The following is an 18,084-nucleotide window of genomic DNA, read 5'->3' on the forward strand; positions in this document are numbered from 1 at the left end:
GCAATCATATTTAGGTTACTAAAGGGAAAAACGACTTCCTACTGAGAGTTATTTTCTGAACAAAATTAAGTATTATAAAACCATATTATTAAATTCTGTCAAAAAGGTATTAATCTTGACATGAAAGCCAAGGCTCTCCATAATTATGGATCACTGTAAACTTGACCTCTTCTGTTGTCTCGAAACCAATGTGTAACAGAGCCCGGAAGGAGAGTGCGAGAGAAGCAGAGTAGACGGTAAAAGCATGTGGGTTGGACCAGACCCTACACTAGGCATCAGGCTTGACACTGATCAAACACATGATGGAAGCCCCAATAAAGGCAAGGCCTACCTAATGCACACATGCACATGGGAACACACACAAACCACATGACACTCAAAATCTTGCAAATTGCACCATTTCAATGTGTCTGTCTCTCCCTGTCTTTCTTTGTCTTTCTCTCTCTGTCTGTCTGTCTCCCTCTTCCACACATATACACATTGCACACACCCTTCACAGATACATGGCATACATATGCACTGAACACACCCACTGTAAGGCACTAATTCACATACTTACACCTCACCCCCATATGTATTCTCTATCTACACACTATACAAGCACTTCACATACACTGCACCAACTATTACATGTACTTACACCTCACACCCCCACCAATGAACTGCTCTATGCACACATCACACATGTACTACACACATACACATGCACATACTGCTACACACAACACATATACATCCTCTGATATACACATGCACACCACACACCATGGCAAATATATGCTGTATCCACACTATATGTGCACATGCACTGTTAACATACAAACATCATATATCTATGGCGAACACATATTTCATTCACACTATATACACATGTACACTGTTATGGATACATACAACACAAACACCAAGTGGACACATGTGCTGCCACACACCCCACATCTGAAACCTGCTTACAGTGTGGAACATGAGCTTGGTCCCTCCCCAGGCCACAGAAATCATGAGGGTCCCCTGCTGTATAAAATGGTTTTCCACAGGAAGCTGGTGAGTCCTCTGGGATCTTCTCCTTCCAACAGCAGAGTTCACCAAAGTCAATGTCACTAGGATTCGGATCCACCACTTTTAGAAACAAATACCAGTTATTCTTTCCACATAGGACCATGCGTGTGTTACCCATAGCACAAGAGGTAAGGTCTAGCTACCATCTCAGACCAGCATCAGCAGCCTGCATCTCCAGATTCTCCTGCCCTCTCCACTCCCAAGCCCTTCCCTACATGCATTTGTGTTGCTCTTCCTCTTTTTCTCTGAGCTGCCTTTCTTTCTCTCCAAATGATTTTACAGGCAACACCATCACCAAAGGTAAAATTAAAGCCCACTTTTGCTTTGAGCCCCAAACGTTCATACCCCAATCCTCCCCCTAACCTTCCCGACCTGCTGGGGAGAACATGAAGAACACTGTGTCGCAGGGACAGAAGGAAGGTTTAGTGCTGTTACAAATGTGATCCTTAAAAGTCCTGCCTTGTGAGCTTTGCTGCTATTTGGCACAAACTAAGAGGTTCTGGGGAGTCTGGGATGGATGGATGGATGGATGGATGGATGGATGGATGGATGGATAGATGGGTGGATGGATGGATGGATGGATGGATGGATGGATGGTTGGATGGATGGATGGATGGATGGATGGATGGATAGATGGGTGGATGGATGGATCGATGGATGGATCGATAGATGGATGGATGGATCGATAGATGGATGGATCGATGGATGGATCGATAGATGGATGGATCGATGGATGGATGGATGGATGGATGGATGGATGGATCGATGGATGGATAGATGGGTGGATGAATCAATGGATGGATGGATGGATGGATGGATGGATGGATAGATGGGTGGATGGATGGATCGATGGATGGATGGATGGATGGTTGGATGGATGGATGGATGGATGGATGGATAGATGGGTGGATGGATGGATCGATGGATGGATCGATAGATGGATGGATGGATGGATCGATAGATGGATGGATCGATGGATGGATCGATAGATGGATGGATCGATGGATGGATGGATGGATGTGTGGATGATGGATGGATGGATGTGTGGGTGGATGGATGGATGGATGGATGGGTGGATGGATGGATGCTCAGCCTTGGACAGAGCATCATTTTGCTTCTCACATTGCTCATGGTCACCAAACCATCTGGCTTGTGGCCTGCCCTATGCACCAGAGATTATAGGGTGGCTCTCCATGCCATGAGATCTTTAGAAATGCTGTTCATGTGTATTCCCTCTGGCTACTAAACGAGCTAGCTCCTCTAGCAGTTTTTACGCTCCCTAGATGTTGTTCCATGCTGACCTTGATGGAATTTGGAACACAGAGTGTCCACCTTCAGATGTGGGATATAGTTTAGGGACAGAACACATCTACTAACACAAGATTGCAAAGCCTAAGTGCTTTGTCAGCTGGATGAGGTAAATAGACTTTGAATTTGACCCAAGCCTACTGTGCCCTTCAGAAATGATTTGTCGCAATCATGATTCTGGAAATTGAACTTTCCAATGTCCAGGCACACCAGGCATGATGACATCTGTGCAGCGAGGAGCCACTTATACTCTGGGAGCAGATGAAGCACTCTCCGGGAGGCTCTGAGCTTCAGCCAAAGTAAACGCAGTGGCTGTGGCCTCCACAGCTTGGTCTTCTCCCCACCCCACCCCACCCCCACCCCCAGCACATCCTTTGGCAAATCCTTAGTGAACCTGAAAGAAGCTCTCTTCATCCCTCAGCCATGCCTGCAAGCTCTAGCTTCATCCTGGGCAGACTCAAAGGAAGTCCCCTTCTCTAAAAACCCCACGTGCCTGGAATGGTATCCATTAACGGGGTAAGTGCTCCAATTATACCTGCTAGTCAAGTGCTGTAGTGGGAGAGAGCAGCAACAAAGGGCACCAAAGGAGTCTTCAGGAACACACTCTGTGTTATTTAGAAAAGGAGGTAGGTTTTGTTGTTGTTGTTGTTGTTGTTGATGGTGGTGGTGTTACTGTTGGAGTTTTGGTTTTTCTGGATCAAGCTACCACTTAAGCTTGTGCTTAGTTCCTGTTATTGACAGCATGGTTATGATGATGAGTTCTTAGTCTCCCTGAGGTGCTTTTCTGAGTTCACTGTGCTTAAGAGAATCAGCATATATATATAGTGTGTGTGTGTGTGATATGTGAGGACAAAGCTGGGTTCATCTATAGTGACCTATTAAATACAGCTGTCAGTCAAGCTTCCATAGCTGCAGTGCCATCTATTCTGCTGGGTGAGCAATGCCTGGCTCTGTCCAAATCCGACCCTTGCCAGGGAAGCTTCGACTCTAGGCTTGTTTCTAAAAAAACAGGTCTTAGATCTAGTAGAACTAACGTCATGATTCTGCTGGTCAGATGTCCTCCCAGGGAGCACATATGCAGATATTGTGTTTACTGGACCAACAGGACACAGGCCACCTGTCCCATGAATGTTGAAGACACTGGAGGAGAGGTGTTGCCAGTTGAGAGAGTTCAGCAGTGGAGAGAAACCATGTAATTAAATTGGAAAAATGTGAGTGTAGACAAGCAGAAAGAAAATAGGGAGGGGTTGGCTGAAAGAGGAAAGGAGAAAAAAGGAAAGGGAGGAAGAGTGGCCGTATCTCCGAACCCACAATGAGGTGGGACAAGTACTCCACACCCACCCTACTCCATGAGTCACCACAGTCCTCAGCTGCTGGAGTGTTGTCTGAAGGTTGCTCCCATTCAGGGAAGGAAACTCCCTACCTCATTCAATACCAGACTTGCTCCAAAAGGTGCCTGCTCACACCTGCTTACCTTAGTTCTTTTTATAACCCAGTCCCAGTCATGGTGAGGAAGAGAGTCAGCTCTGGTTCCCTGGGACCCAGAAGGGCCATCACCTTCTCCCTTACCTGTTTCCCAGCACTTCTGTTCTGTAGCTTACTCCCAACCTCTAGGACAGTCTCCTGGTGTGCCACCTGCAGGCAGTGTATTTGAAGCTGACTTCCAGTGTATGGTTCCAAAAGCCCAAGGACAACAGAAGTTCCTGAGCCATGTGGGCTCTGGAAATCACATCCTTGGAAGGGTGTCCAGAGCATTGCACTTGACCTCAGCTTCAGAACCCCACAACTCCAAGCCAGGAACACTGCTAGCTACAGAAGGGGCCAACTTCAGAAGGTACTTCAAAGGCCCCAGCTTCCAAGAATTCTACCTGCTGAGGATGCCAGGTAATTCTTCAGATGTCGAACCCAGGCCATTTCAGCCTTGAGCCCAGCCGTCGCATGACAGAGGTCCCTAGGAACCTGATTCCCTAACTTGTTAAAGGCAAATTTATCTTAACAAGGTTGTGGTATACAGGTGTGACTTTACTCCCTGGGCTGCTGTGCTCTTGGTGGATACAGAGAACTGATATCATTTTGGGAGATGTTTTCATCTGTCTTGGTACCTTGCAGACAGCCTAGTGAAGCCTGTAACAAGTGTCAGCTGACTTATAAAACAGTGATGTAATACAGCAGGCAAGCTGTCTTGAGTCACAATCAGCTGATTTCCCTAAGTCTCCTTGCATGAGCCTAGCTGGGGTGACTTGGGCTGTCAGGCTGGTGGCCTCCTACCCTATCCTCTCATACAGCTCTTTTACAAGACTCTACACTTGCCCTTGACAGTTCTTTGTGGGCTGCTGATTCCTCCTCCTCCCTTCCGTTGGAGCAGAGGGGATCATGGGAAGCTTGGCACAGTCAATCTCTCTTTTGCTAATGTCATCCACTTGGGCTTGCTTGCAGGGAATCATGTGCTCATCAATATTATGGTTCTTGACCTTTGTACATTAGTGTTGATAGCATGTCCTGTCACCCCAGCTGGATGTTTCATGTGCAGATCACCTCAATATCAAATGGGCAGAATCCATCCTCAGAGCCCCTCTCCTGCCTTGGGTGCTTAAAACTTTCCAGCCAGTCTGCTTAAAACAAACAAGCAAACAAACAAACAAACAGAAACCACTGTTTTGCTGTAACACCCAGACTTGGGGTGTATAAGTGGTCTCCTGAGTTAGGTTCCTATGAAGAGAGAGGCAAAGATTCCATGAAGGCTGGTCAGTCTCCCCAGCAGGCGTGTTGATGGGTGGGTGCAGGACAGTGGAGTGCAGCTACTGGGTGGGGCAGCGCCCTCTTCCGCAGAGTCACCAAGTCACCAGACGAGCTTCTGGAGTCATCAATGCTCCATTCTAGGGCTGGCAAATTATCCTGTGATGACATTTATTTGTTCAGGCATATTTTGATATGTGGTCAGGAGAAGAGCTATAAATAGAAAATGGTGGTTTTTCTTTTAACCAACATAAAATGGCTAAGAGGAGAATTTCCTCAATCCTTCTAGAAAAATCACAACCAAGACAGCGAATCTCTGGAGACGATGATGACGATGGTTCGGGGAAGCTTTTGTTTGCTGGAAGCCTATCCAGAACAGTGTGTGGAAGGAATAACACAGGACGAAAGATTCAAAGGCAACCTACCACAAGAAGAGTCCTGCAGGCGTCAGGATCAAGTCGCCCTACTAGAACAAAATAATGTGCCTACTCCAAACATCCAGATCACTTAGGAAAATGGTTTTAATTAAATGTATGTGGCCAGCGGATGTCAACGAGCCCAAGAATCCACCGAGACTGAATGGCGGCACTGTGTCGCTTTGTCCTTGAGAACTGCAGATCCTGAAACACAGAGCTAAATCCTCCCTGTGGGGTTGTCTCCAGAAGGTGTTTGTTACAAACAAGGGCATATGAATTCACAGTGGGCATGCAGAGCCTCCAGAGGTGGAAGATGAAAGGCTGTATCTTCTCCTCACCTTTCATCCCAGAGTTAACACCTTTAGGAAGCTGCCTTAAAGAGCCGCTGATATCTGAGAAAGAAAGCAGAGGCCTGTTATTATATGACTTGTTTTTACATGGACCTTGCCTGGATCAAATCAAACCCTTCTAAACAAAACATGCCCTGCCACTGGAGCCAGGAACAGTGAATCTCAGACAGTGGCTTCCTACAGCACACCTCAAAGCTAGTATTGGCCTGGGTGGTGGTACCCATATGTAGCCTGTCTCTGAATATCTGCCTCTGGGCTTTTATGAACCAGTCTGAGTTACAGAATCACTCACAGAACTCACATGACCTTAGTATTGGGCAGGCCACAAACACTTTATACTCCAAATCTGCTCAGAGGTCCAGCCTCACTTAACCTATCCTCTGACAGGACCAGAGAGGTATGTAGACACCTCCCAAGGAAGCCTGCTGTCTGAACACAGCCTGGGCTTCCAGTGGGGACAGTATATCCAGCCTACATCACAAGCCTGGTCTGTTCTGACCTGTTCCCACACAGGTTCAATTTCTTCAGCTCAAATCCCAGTAAAACCAGTGCATAGTTCAATGAGAATGTTTGGGGCTTTGTGAAAAGAAAGAGGATAGAGTACAATTGTCATCATCATCGTTGTCGTCATCATCGTCGTTGTCGTCATGGTGATAATCATGATAGAGGCCAACAAGGTACAGTTACTTTTATGCATGGAAAAGAGATAGCCTACCTACAGCCAGGTCTACCCAGATAGTCTATCACCCAGAACGGGTGGCATGGTCTTCCATGGTCTCTGTCCTAGAAGAGCTAAAGGTTCTTTCCTGCCTTTGTACCAGGCAGGGGTCTCACAGATGAGTTTACTTCAGTCTACCCCTCCTGAACTTCTGAAAAGCCTCCTTGTCCTCTGGAGACAGAAGGCCAAACTCTCATCAGACTGTCAACTTTCAGACAAATCACGTTGGTTTATGAATCACTACAGCAAAGGTATCAACAACAGGATTGTGTGTGGTTCCTAGGGATGTCGGAGAAAGAGCAGAATGCTGGTCAAGCCACCAGATTACTCACATGAGTTAGTGCAAGGAAGAACCCTGCAGCTGTGAGCTGGTCATTGTCCTCTGGTCAGAACCACAAATCAAACAGGAGGCAGAGGTGTGTGTATGTGTATGTGTGTATGTGTATGTGTGTGGGGGTGGGGGTGGGGGTGGGGGTGGGGGTTCCCAGGAGATGGAAATCCAGGTCATACTCTCTCTCTTTCTCTCCCTCCCTCCCTCTTCCCTTTCTCTCTCCCCACCCTCCCTCTCTCTCCCTCTCTCTTTTTCTTTCTCCCTCTGTCTCCCTCCCTCCCCCTCACTCTTGCTCTCACTCTCTTTTTTTTTTGTTTTTCAAAAGGTATCACAGCTGGACTTGCTGACTGTGGATATTTTCTCACAGAAGGAGAAGAGAGGAAGGGTCATTGAATGCTCACTTGAGGTTCTGGCAGGCAACTCTTCCCAGACATCCATACACAATTCTGCCCTAACTGCTCATGGCTTTGATGGGCTTGGAGATGTAATAGAGCACACAGGCTGCATCCCATAATGGTGCACCCACGGGGGGGGGGGCATCATCCACGGCCACTTGGGTACTCCACACTCCTGCCTGTTAACCCCTCACCCATAATCTGTAAGCAAGCCTTGTGAACACATTGCTTTCCCAGAGTGGAGTAAAATCATACTTTGGTTTGCTGTTGGCACCTTAGGAGGTAGGAGCAGGCCTGGATTCTATGTCCCCAGGGAAGACATTTTGACAACTACCAGACACAGCCCTGCCCATAGCACATGTCCTTTGACTTCAGGCTATCCCACTTACTCAGACCTCTGCTCATGACTCATGCAAAAGCTCTGCACCACCTGGATCCTGTGTCCTATATCAGGATCTGCTAAGGGTAAGCCATTGCTCCAGGAGGCGGTGCCCTGTGCACCTCTTCATGCCTCCTGATAAAGGGCGTTTCCTTAATGAATGGTTTTCGCTAGCTTGTCTCCCTGTTCCCATGTGCTTGCGGCTTTACGCACTGGTGTGAAGGAAAATGACCGTTTCTATTTACCTCATGGTCTGAATCTGTCCCATTGTCTGACTCTCTATTCAAAATCCTAGGCCTTTAATAGTCTGGTGGGTTGACAATCTGTATATCTTGGTAATTTTATCAAATCACTGTTTATGGGGATTATGGCTGTCTGTAATTGTGTCTTTATTTTCCCCTGTGAAACTCTCGGGGCTCTGGCTCTTTCGCTAACATCTCAGGAAGGGAGACACACAGCATTGCTTACCCTCCACACATGAAAGGAAAACATCACTGCTAGTCCTCCCACCGCCTGTGAGATGCCCCTCAATGTCTCCAGATTTTATCCCTGGGATTAAAACTCTCCTTGGCTTTCTGAGACCTGTGGAGGAGCCTGTGGGAAGCTACATCTCTGAAGTGTAGTTTTGGAGGTCAGGCTAGGACAGCATCCTGTTAGACCCTGAGCTTAAACACACAGGCAAGAGAATGCTGGGCAAAGAAGGATGTCTGGTGATGAGTAGGTCTCCAGGGTCTCAGAACAGGTTTGCCTGCAGAGGTATTAAGCCAAACCCCAGCATTTCCTACAGAAAGTGTTTTCAACAGAGTCCTACCTTGCTTGTGGTCATTTGTTTGATTTTTCTTCTCTGTGTTGGTAAGTGATTTAAAAAGTAAGGGCCCTCTCTCAGGTCCTGGATCCACATAGACTGGTTGGATAGGCTCCCATGGTACACTGGGCAAGCTTCCAAAGGCCAACAGGATTTGATTACTTTCATGCTTGGAGAAGGAACAGCCTAAGGCCATTTGGTCTGCCCAGATAGTCTCACACCCAGGCTGGACATCATGAGTGCCTTCCTGGTCTCTGACCTACAGATTCAGAAGGTTCTTTCCCACCTTCGTACCTAGAATCTCACAGATGAATTTATTCTAACACTTATCCCATCCTGCAAGCTCCTAGATTCAAACCTAGAAGCTTGTATCTCTCCAGGAAGCTCAAGTCTGCTGTCTATAGAAATAAACACACATGGTTGCTTTTCAGACACCTCATTTCTAGAAACAGTGGAAATGCAGGAAGCCTATAAAATGGAAAATACCTAAGTCAGAGCTTCCTGAGACTATGTTAGGTTAGGTCACCAACCTAGGGCCTCAACCTAGGGATCCAAAGTCCAACCTCTACCCAAGCACCAGGTACCATCTCAGGCACCAGAGCCCATCCACCACTCAAGCATTAGGATACTGACTACTGCTGTACCTGTACTACCCCCACATCTGGTATTAAACAAAGAGCACAACTCTTTTCCAATGGCTGATCCCACAAACACACCTTGGCACCAGCCTGGAAGGCAAACTTGTGCTGCATAAGAGCTAATCTGCCTATTAGGTCTTGACCTCGGAAGTCCTTTGCAGCAGAGCAGCCCAGCCTTTCTGTCAGTTGCCTCAATCCATGTGGAATTCTACCCTGAGTGGGTCTCCCAGTAGAACAAGCCATGTATGTTAACTGCCTGGTCTGTCAGTTCACATTACCCTCTCTGCTGCCAGGAGTCCCCCTTGCATTTCCAAGCAGTACCCACGTAAGAGCATCACTCTCTGGTCCTTTGCAGGTCCCTGATGAGACTCTGTGGTGTGCAATGGGAAGCCCCTGCTTCCCAATCCGTCTAGAACATATTTCCAATCGTCTCCAAGCTTCTGAATATTACACAGATAAAAACTAGTAGAGAACCATGTAAATCCTCCGAGGATAACGAGGTCAGTGGAAAATGATTTCCTGAGGTGTCAATGAAGAGTTCCGGTGAACAGAAATCACAACAATCTCCAGGCCAGCCCAATCTTCTAGGTCACCGGGCAGGTGTGAAAGCAGCTAGAGGTCATCACATGAAGCTTGAAGTTCGGGGCGACAGACACTATCTTCTCCCTCATTCGTGTATACTAGACCATGTATAAACACCTAAACTTAGTTATATATAAATGTCACAAAAGAAGAAACAAAACTGACAAGGGACCAAAGAGAATGTGGAGGGAGGAAAGGAGGGACGTGAGGGATGGTATTACAAGGCTTATGACACACTTGCAGGAGAATCTCTTTCTAAAACATTGTTAAGTGTGTGGATATGTCAGTATTTGTTAAATAAAAGATATACATATTGTGTGGCTATTGGCTCTGGTGTCGTATGAACTTTGGAAATGGAGGTTACTGACACAGTCATGCATGGTTTTGGATGGCACAATCCTATAAGCCAGAGAGAAGAGGCAGCATTGGATGATGTCTGATGGACCCACTCACTCCACCCCCATTAGTTCGCCCCAGCAAACTTTTTCCCCTAATGAGTCCCCTCATTTTCAATGTGTCCTGTAGAGCCTTTTGTTCTGTCTTTTGTTCTTTCATTTCCTAAATACAAGGTAATGGTTTGAGTTAAGGCAGAAGCCAGCACAGAAACAGCCACCCTCTCAGGACTGGAGGCCTGTGGCCTCTAGGGTGACTACCATATGGTCTTCCGGTTGTGTTTATGTGGAAGCTCACAGCACTAGAGGGGAGGGGCCTCTCACCTGCTGCTCTCCAAACTCACACTTATGTGGGTGTAAGTTTAGCATCTTGCAAGTGGGGTACTGTTGCAGTCAGAAAGAGGAAGGCCTAGCCAGATCAGACAAAGGTGCAGTAGGTGGCCACCCTATGGTCTGATTTCATTCCGACTTCTAAATTCACTTCCTGGAAGTCAGTAGTAGTCTTGCTTTGTTCTGGTTTTCCTGTGCTTAGGGAAGCTGAGGGAGGAGAACCTGCGGGTGGGAGTAGATATTACTATTTTGAAGTAGCAACATTGATATATCAAAATCCTTCCTACATGAAGGTGGCCCTGAAAGGGAAGAGATTTCCTAGAGCCAGCTGTTACTCTGGTGGAACATCAGTGGTCTCTAGAGCAACCTTTAGGGCTCCATGGAGCCAAGGGGCAGACTCACTCAGTAATCCCTGGCATTTGCTGTGTTTCTCTGAGGAACTCCTGGCACGGTGGGAACCTGTATCCTGCAAGTGCCCATCATCACATGAACATGACTACCCCCACCTTGATTATCTGCACTGTCATCAGGATGGAGGATAGCCTGACTCCAAAGACAGCCAACTTAGAGGCTCTGCTCAAAGAGCCACCTGAGACCTTAAAGGAAATGTACTCTACTTACTGCCCACAGTACCTTGGGCATGAACATTTACGTCCAGAAATGCACAGAGTTCTCCAGTCAGTGATTGGGGACTCTTCTTTAGGAATAACTTCATGAGGGACATAGACATCAGATTTGCATTAAAAGGCTGAGAAATAATGGGGCCACTCAGGGACGTCCCCTTATAGGGTTATTCTGCCCCAGAACCTCTCCTCTAGACTATTTCTGGTAACATGAGCCACAGTGGTAAAAGATGAGGTGTAATTGTAGGGTTAAATTTTCTGGAAACTGTACCTTTCCCTCTTGTTCCTACAATAAGCCTCCAGTTTCTGAAGGGTCAGAGACCCAGAGAGGAGTTTTGTCTCAGGCTGTATGATGTGTACATAGTGAATTTCGCTCTGCCACTGGACCACGGAGGTGACCAGAGGTGACAGGGGTGATGAGTTCACTGATGAAAAAGACAAACGATAATTGCGTTGGACATAGAAGTGGGATGTAGAATGGAATATGGAGTTCCCTGGAAGTTTCCATCATCCTAACATGTTCAAGGAATGGAGAAACACCATTGACCTCCAACAATGGAACTACCAGCAACTGGATACCACAGGAACCAGTGCTGGGTCACCACCAAGGCATGCATGCAGCAGTGGTTAAGTAGAGTGAAGCACAGAGGATGCCTGTGCCAGGCAACCCCACTGTAGCTGTGGGGCTGCCTGGGGCCTATAGCCTTTGTTCACACAGTAAGGATGGTGGTTTCTCTTTCTGCTTTCTATTAAAAACATAATGTGTGCCAGTGCTGGCAAAAACTGCCATGGACCCCAGAGGTCACCACAGATTACAGCAGGATTGTGCTGGAGTTTGGCAGAATGCCATCAACCAGAGAGACCAGACCCAGATCTGGGACCCCACCCATCAACTGCGGTAAGGCAGTTGCAATGTGAATTGGGACATTTTCCCCAGGAGTCAGAATATGATTCCATTTTCCTCGTCAGAGGTAAAGCTGTGCTGCTCTGGGGACAGCATCACAAAGGATGTGCTGTGTGTTTGGGGCCAAGCATGGACTGTATGTGTGGCTGCACATAGGTTTCCCCGGGATTCTTCCAGGGACATCTGTGTCTCAGGCAGAAACAGGGCAGTGTGACTCTCTCCTGTGAACTTGTGAGTTAATTGCACAGGAACAGAATACAGCTGACCAACAGTGCCGCTGAGACAAGCATTCCACGAGTGGCTGCTGAAGGGTCCTGAAGTTGTCTCTCTTATAGACTGCATGTTTTTATTTTCTCTACTTTTTAACCAGTTAAAAATCTGCTTCTGTGGCTCTCAGAATCCAAAAAGCCTAACACCCAGGGCACCATCGTCCACGGACAGAGGTAATAGCAATCATATTCGTCAAAGGAACTGATCTTTAATATTAGAGCTTTACAGAGGAACAGCTCACAAGTGACCTTAATTCCTGGTTGTCCCAAGAAGCTCCAGTAAGGCACAATGATTAGCAAGGCAACTGTGGGAAGCATTTTAAACCCTAATCCATTCCTTTACTGTCTTCTGGTGAGGCCCTTTTGGGGCTAACTACTAAAGGAGCCTCAGCAAGGTCAATGGGACTTTCTAGGACCCCAGAAACATGAACAGGAGTCTCTGCACTTTCAACTTCACCTCTAGGCCAACGAAAGTATTTGAAAGTGTTTGAAAGATCCTGCTTTCTCCGCTTTGGCCTGTGCCCAAAGGAAACTGCCCTTGGGAGACACCTCATCTCTGGAGAAAGACCCAAATCAAAGGAAAAATCAAATTCTCTGCTTCAGATCACTGTCTCCATGCTCTTGGAGTCAACCCTCTTGCTTTCTGTGGAAGAGAATTCTACAGGAAAGAAGCCACATGAAAAGGCAGGTCCCTAGCTCACCCGAGTCCTTGCGCTAGGCTTCCGAGTTCTGTTGCTCCTGTGGTGGGTGTTTTTCTGACTTCGTATGCAGATATCACGTCTGGTTGAGGATGACCCGAGAACTCAGATTTGAGATCCTAATCCATGCTTCTCCCCCCATCCTTTGAGTCAAGCCATTGCTCCTGCAGGAGGATGTTAGTAGACATTTGGGACTCCACCACCCAATATTTGTTGTCAGACTCTTCCAGTTTTTTCTTTGTTATTCTTTTGAGACAAGGCCTTGGCTAGTGCAGATGGGCCTCCCTCAGTCTTGTTCTGTAGCCAAGAATGAGCTTGAAATTCTGATCTTCCTGCCTCTGCCTCCAAGAGTGATGAATTTATAAGTGTGTGCTAACACCCAGTTTAAGTTGTGTAGAGAGTTGAACAGGGACTTCATGTTAGCTAACCAAGGACTCTACCAACTGAGCCACACTTTCAAGTTGCCAGAGGACTTTCATGGTATTGATGCATGTGTTTATATATTGATCCTTGACGTTGACCAGGCGATACCCAGACTCTCAAACCCCAATAAATCCCTCTGCTCTAAATAACCATTGGTAAGATTATTTCCTTCTGTCTCCACCTAGGACCTAATGTTATGCTATTCAGGATAGCTTTGCCCACAGACTGGCTTGGGGAGGAAAGTTCAAGACCTCACAAATGCTGTTGTACAATGGAAGACAGATGAATGGGTTATAGGCTGTGAATGATACATTGAAATTTCATCTACTTTTGAGTGTCTTAAAAACTTACTCCTGTCACAAGCCAGTTGATACATGCAATGGAAGAAGATAGCTGGAGAAAAGTACAATTCCTCATATCAAAGCTTTGGCTTGGAGGAGGATGGAATGGAGGATGGAGAGCATTAATGGCTGGTACATAGTGAGTAGGTACTGAGTGCTGACTGCACAGTGGGTGCTGGGTATGAGTGCACGGTGGGTACTGGGTGAACAGTGATGAATTTGCAAGCATGTGCAAGAAGAACCGAATGAGGCATGAAAGATGAAAAGGAGTATGTGGCTCTGAGCATCAGAGAATCTGAGGGTAGTCTGTGTTCTTGAGGTTCCGCTCACTTAAGCCCATGGTGCACGCTGGCCTGACTGGGCTGTGGGTGTTTTCTGGAGGACTCACAATAGAGAGGTGGAAGGCAAGGGAAAGGCAGTCTAGTGCTCAGCCTTGGTGACAAGGCTTCCGTCTGACAGAGATGGGTATTGATTTTTCCTTCCTCTTCTCGGCCTGTAATGTCCTAAATCACTTCCTTTGCACAATTGCCCAAACACATAGCCTGGCTCCCACAGTGAGGGACCTGAAGGTTAGGGCTCCAAGGGGTGGGGCCACCCTCTGCATTAGGAGCAGCAGAGGATCCAGCCAAGATGAGCAGATGGTGCAGAGACAGAACCCCCATCCTGAACAGCTTTTTCCATAATGGAATCTACATTAAAAATGATATTATCTTCACTTTTAAAGGCCCTAATGGACGATATTTATGTCCATGAAATATGTTCCTGACTGAGGCACACACAGTTTGAGAGGAACGAGTCATCAGCCAAGCAGCACTTCTGAGATGAGAACACAGGTGTGGGTGTATTTCCTTTCCAATCCACCAATCAGTAAAATATGTTTTAATACGGGACAAACAGTAGAGTTTGTCTGTTCTCCCCACAGAGCATGGTGAGTCGCTGGCTTTAATGGGACCTGACAGCCGTGTGATACTCTCTGCCATTCTCGTTGTGGGCAAAGTGCTCTAAAAACGCATCCATAATTTATTTATGGGACCTGTCAGTTAACTCGTGAATAACCAGGATGTTCCCAAGGACATTAAGGCTCAGCTCTTTCCCTTTCTTTGGGAAATACTGCTGATGGCATCCCAGAAAAGTGATGGTTTTCTAGGCCCTTTGTGCTGAGGAAGGGTGACAATGGAGGTCAATTGTCCTTCTTCATTAGGATATCCAAGCGCTCTGTTAAGTCTGGTATTTCTCTGATTCTCAAGAGCTTTGGTCTTGACATCAATGGCAATGTTTGTGAGGTAGCAGCATTTTGAATGAAAGGGTGAGTTAATAATAATGGGAAACCTCTAGTATCTAAAAGGTAGTAAAGCTCACAGCCTCACAACCGTGTATATGTGACTCAGTTGATTTCCTGGGGGCTCCTGCTGCACCACGCATAGTGCATATGCTTTTCTGAGAGTTGTGTTTTGCCCAATGGGATCAAGAAATGAAGACAGGCTCACAGATGGTTTCATTACAAGTGTCCTCCTATGCTTTATCTTAGCCAAGCTCTCCCTGTGCTCACCAGACAGAGGACAAGAAGCCACATCTTCTCTCACGATCACTATCAATAGCTGAGCAAGATCAGCAAAGGTGGAAGAAGGTTGCTATCTACCTGTTTCCCCTCGGGGTCTCCATGTGGACCAATGGAGCATTCTCGGCCTGAGTGGCTTGGCTGGGTGGCTGGCCAAAGCCCCAGGCTCTCTGGTGTGAGTTTGGCGTGCCTGTGCGATTTCTACAGTGAGGCAGAGCTTCATGCTTGCTGACACTTCAGACCTGTTGTTTTAGACATGAGCTATGCACACATAACGGTGGCACTGTCAGGAGAAGCACATACACAACTCCTTATGCCCTGCATGCCTCTATCCCAGTGACCAACTAAGACAGCTGTGCAGTGGACAGTCCTTCCTCACTGTGGTTCCATTTTCTGTGCACAAGCAGTAAGAGGGCTTCTGCGCCCCCCCCAACCCATGCAGCCTCAGAGTCAGTGACAGCCTAAAGCTATGACACGATGCCAGACACTGACCTCAGTTCATCTAATCACACTGACATTCCATCCCCCACTGTTCAGTCCAGGGAGTTATTTGGGGAGAGAAATGCCACATTTGTCACAGTGTTCTGTAACGAGTAGTCATTGTTGCCTACCCCTCACTGTGCTTAGGTTATCAATATCTTTATATCTTTATTATATGTGTATATAATAGTTCGGCTCTACTTGCTGTTTCAGGCATGTTCTAGAGTTTTGGGGATGCATCCCTTATGAATGTATGGATAACTATAATCGCTAACATGACATAAAAAGGTAGCCAGTCTAAACATACAACACACACACACACACAACACACACACACACACACACACACACACACACACACACACACACACACACACACATGCTTTGTCTGCTTATGACACACATATTACTAACCCTTTGCCAGAAAAAAAAAAAATCCTAAAGTTGAGCTGGAACTGACATTTAACTGAATAATTGAAGATCAAGCAGATATTAATATTTTATTACCTTTCTTGTTTATATTTGGAATTTAGCACAAATCTTTATCATCCCCTAAGTTTTCCGAGGTTCAGTCTGAATGTATATAACAGCTCTAAGTCTACTTAAATTATACTATATAGTTAAAAGATACCCATGACTTAGAGACCTGCACGCATTGTATCTCTATTCTTGTTTGTGGAAATGATGTTACCAGCACTCTGAACCTCTCGCTGCTGAGACTCCCACAGTCATGGACTGTAACCTCAAAATGTGTGCAACAGTAAACCTTTCCCCTCCACGTTGCTTTCCATGGGGAGATCTTTTTTTTTTTAAATCATAACAACAGGAAACAAAATTAGGAAAGAAATCGGCATGAGAGTTGGTTTGTTGCTGTGATAGATAACCCTGGCCACAGAGCTTTGTGGCCTTGGGCCTATTTTGTGGGAATAATGTAGAAGGATTTGTGCAATGGGCTAGCAAGCCCATTGAATTCTGGGAGCAGAAGTTAATGAGCTTTCATAGTAGAGCTTGGAAGACAGTGGTGCTGAGAAAAAGATCAACAGTGAGGGATAATTGAGGGATAATGGCTCATGTTCCCAGCAACAGGACTCTGTCAGGAACTGGGCTAGGTGACTTTCAGGTGATATTTTGGCCAAAAATGTAGCTTTATTCTACCCAGGTCCTAAGAACCTGAGAGAAGCTGAATAGAGAGGTGATGGACTGGATTATTGAGAAGCGGAAACTTCAGATGGGAAAACATTCAGCCTAGTGTTGAGAAAGCAACTGTAGTTGTTAAGGAGGTCGGCACTGTTGAAGAGAAACCTCCTGTGCCACACTGGAGCAATGGGAAAGCAATGGGAAAGCAATGGGAAAGCAATGGGAAAGCAATGGGAAAGCAATGGGAAAGCTGCCCAGAGAACAAAACCCTGCCTATCAGAGGCTGCACTTGTGTGCATCTAAATTTATTTAAAGTACAAAAGCCTAAACTTGGGGAGTTTCCTGCTCCTGGTGTTAGGGTAGGGTCTGCCTGGGAAAGTGTTCCTCCAGGGTCAGCACACAGAAGCAGTGATCCACAGGGACCAGACCACCTCTTGAGCTAGCAATAGAATAGCCACGTTATAAGCATTGTCCAAGTGGTCCTGGTTTTGAAGGCACAAAGTTTCAAGGTTGAAGAAGTGTGTAGCAGGACTGATATTCACCCCCTGGAAAGGGCCCCCGAGGCACAACTGCATGAAGCTGTGAAGGGGAGACCTCAGTGTCCTGAGGTAAGAGAGACGCCATATTGCTTCAAGTCGCAGATCTGGCGGAAAGAGCCCATGCCTTTTGGAGCCCAGTTGATTACATCAACAATGCCAGGTACTGGGCATGGAGCTAGCTGCAGGAAGTGTTTCTCTGATTATTCTGAATTTGCTGAAGCGCATTTGCTTACCTGCTAAAGTCCCTTCATTTAAAATGAGAATGTTTATTCTGTGCCATTATATATTAGAAATGTATACCTTTTAAAAAGTGAGGATCTAACAGTTAAGGGACTTTGGACATTTAAAGCTCAACTGAGTGTATTCTCACATTATAAGCTAAATGTGCGATTTGTGGGACAAAGGATGGAAGGCTATGGCCTAACTTGCTATGTCTGTGTGAGTTGACAAGTGTAAGTGTGATACTTAGTCATACCAACTTGACACAGTACAGAACAGCCTGGAGAGAATCTCACTGAGGAACTGTCTAGATTAGGTCGGCCTTCGGCCATGTCTGTGGACAAGTATGTTTATTTATATTAGTCGATGTGGGAAGAGTCAGGCTAAACGTGAGTGGCACCATTCCTTGGGCGTCGGTCCTGGGCAAAAGAAAAAGTGAAGTGAGTATAACCAGGTG

At 46.4% G+C, this 18,084-nt stretch overlaps 2 long non-coding RNA genes across 4 annotated transcripts in view; one reads left to right on the plus strand and one right to left on the minus strand.

The window, feature by feature from the left end:
• The window catches only part of LOC143434502 (uncharacterized), a 36,290-nt gene extending 32,261 nt beyond the window's left edge, over window positions 1-4,029 (minus strand). The window contains exon 1 of one of the 2 annotated variants that reach the window (XR_013103983.1): window positions 3,934-4,029. This is a non-coding gene — a long non-coding RNA (uncharacterized LOC143434502). Of the gene's footprint in view, window positions 1-3,838 lie in introns of both variants that reach the window. The other variant, XR_013103982.1, reaches the window with a different exon arrangement.
• LOC143434501 (uncharacterized) lies at window positions 2,575-10,030 on the plus strand. Of its 2 annotated transcripts, XR_013103981.1 has the most exons (6): window positions 2,575-2,663; window positions 2,786-2,880; window positions 5,390-6,543; window positions 6,868-7,000; window positions 7,241-7,775; window positions 9,488-10,030. It is a non-coding gene; the product is annotated as an uncharacterized LOC143434501 (long non-coding RNA). The 2 variants fall into 2 exon arrangements; XR_013103980.1 differs by lacking the exons at window positions 2,575-2,663; window positions 2,786-2,880 and adding an exon at window positions 4,113-4,248 and having other exon boundaries at window positions 5,390-7,000.
• Window positions 10,031-18,084: the final 8,054 nt, after the last annotated feature.

This window comes from Arvicanthis niloticus, chromosome 15, assembly GCF_011762505.2.
Source record: "Arvicanthis niloticus isolate mArvNil1 chromosome 15, mArvNil1.pat.X, whole genome shotgun sequence".
NCBI lineage: Eukaryota > Metazoa > Chordata > Mammalia > Rodentia > Muridae > Arvicanthis > Arvicanthis niloticus.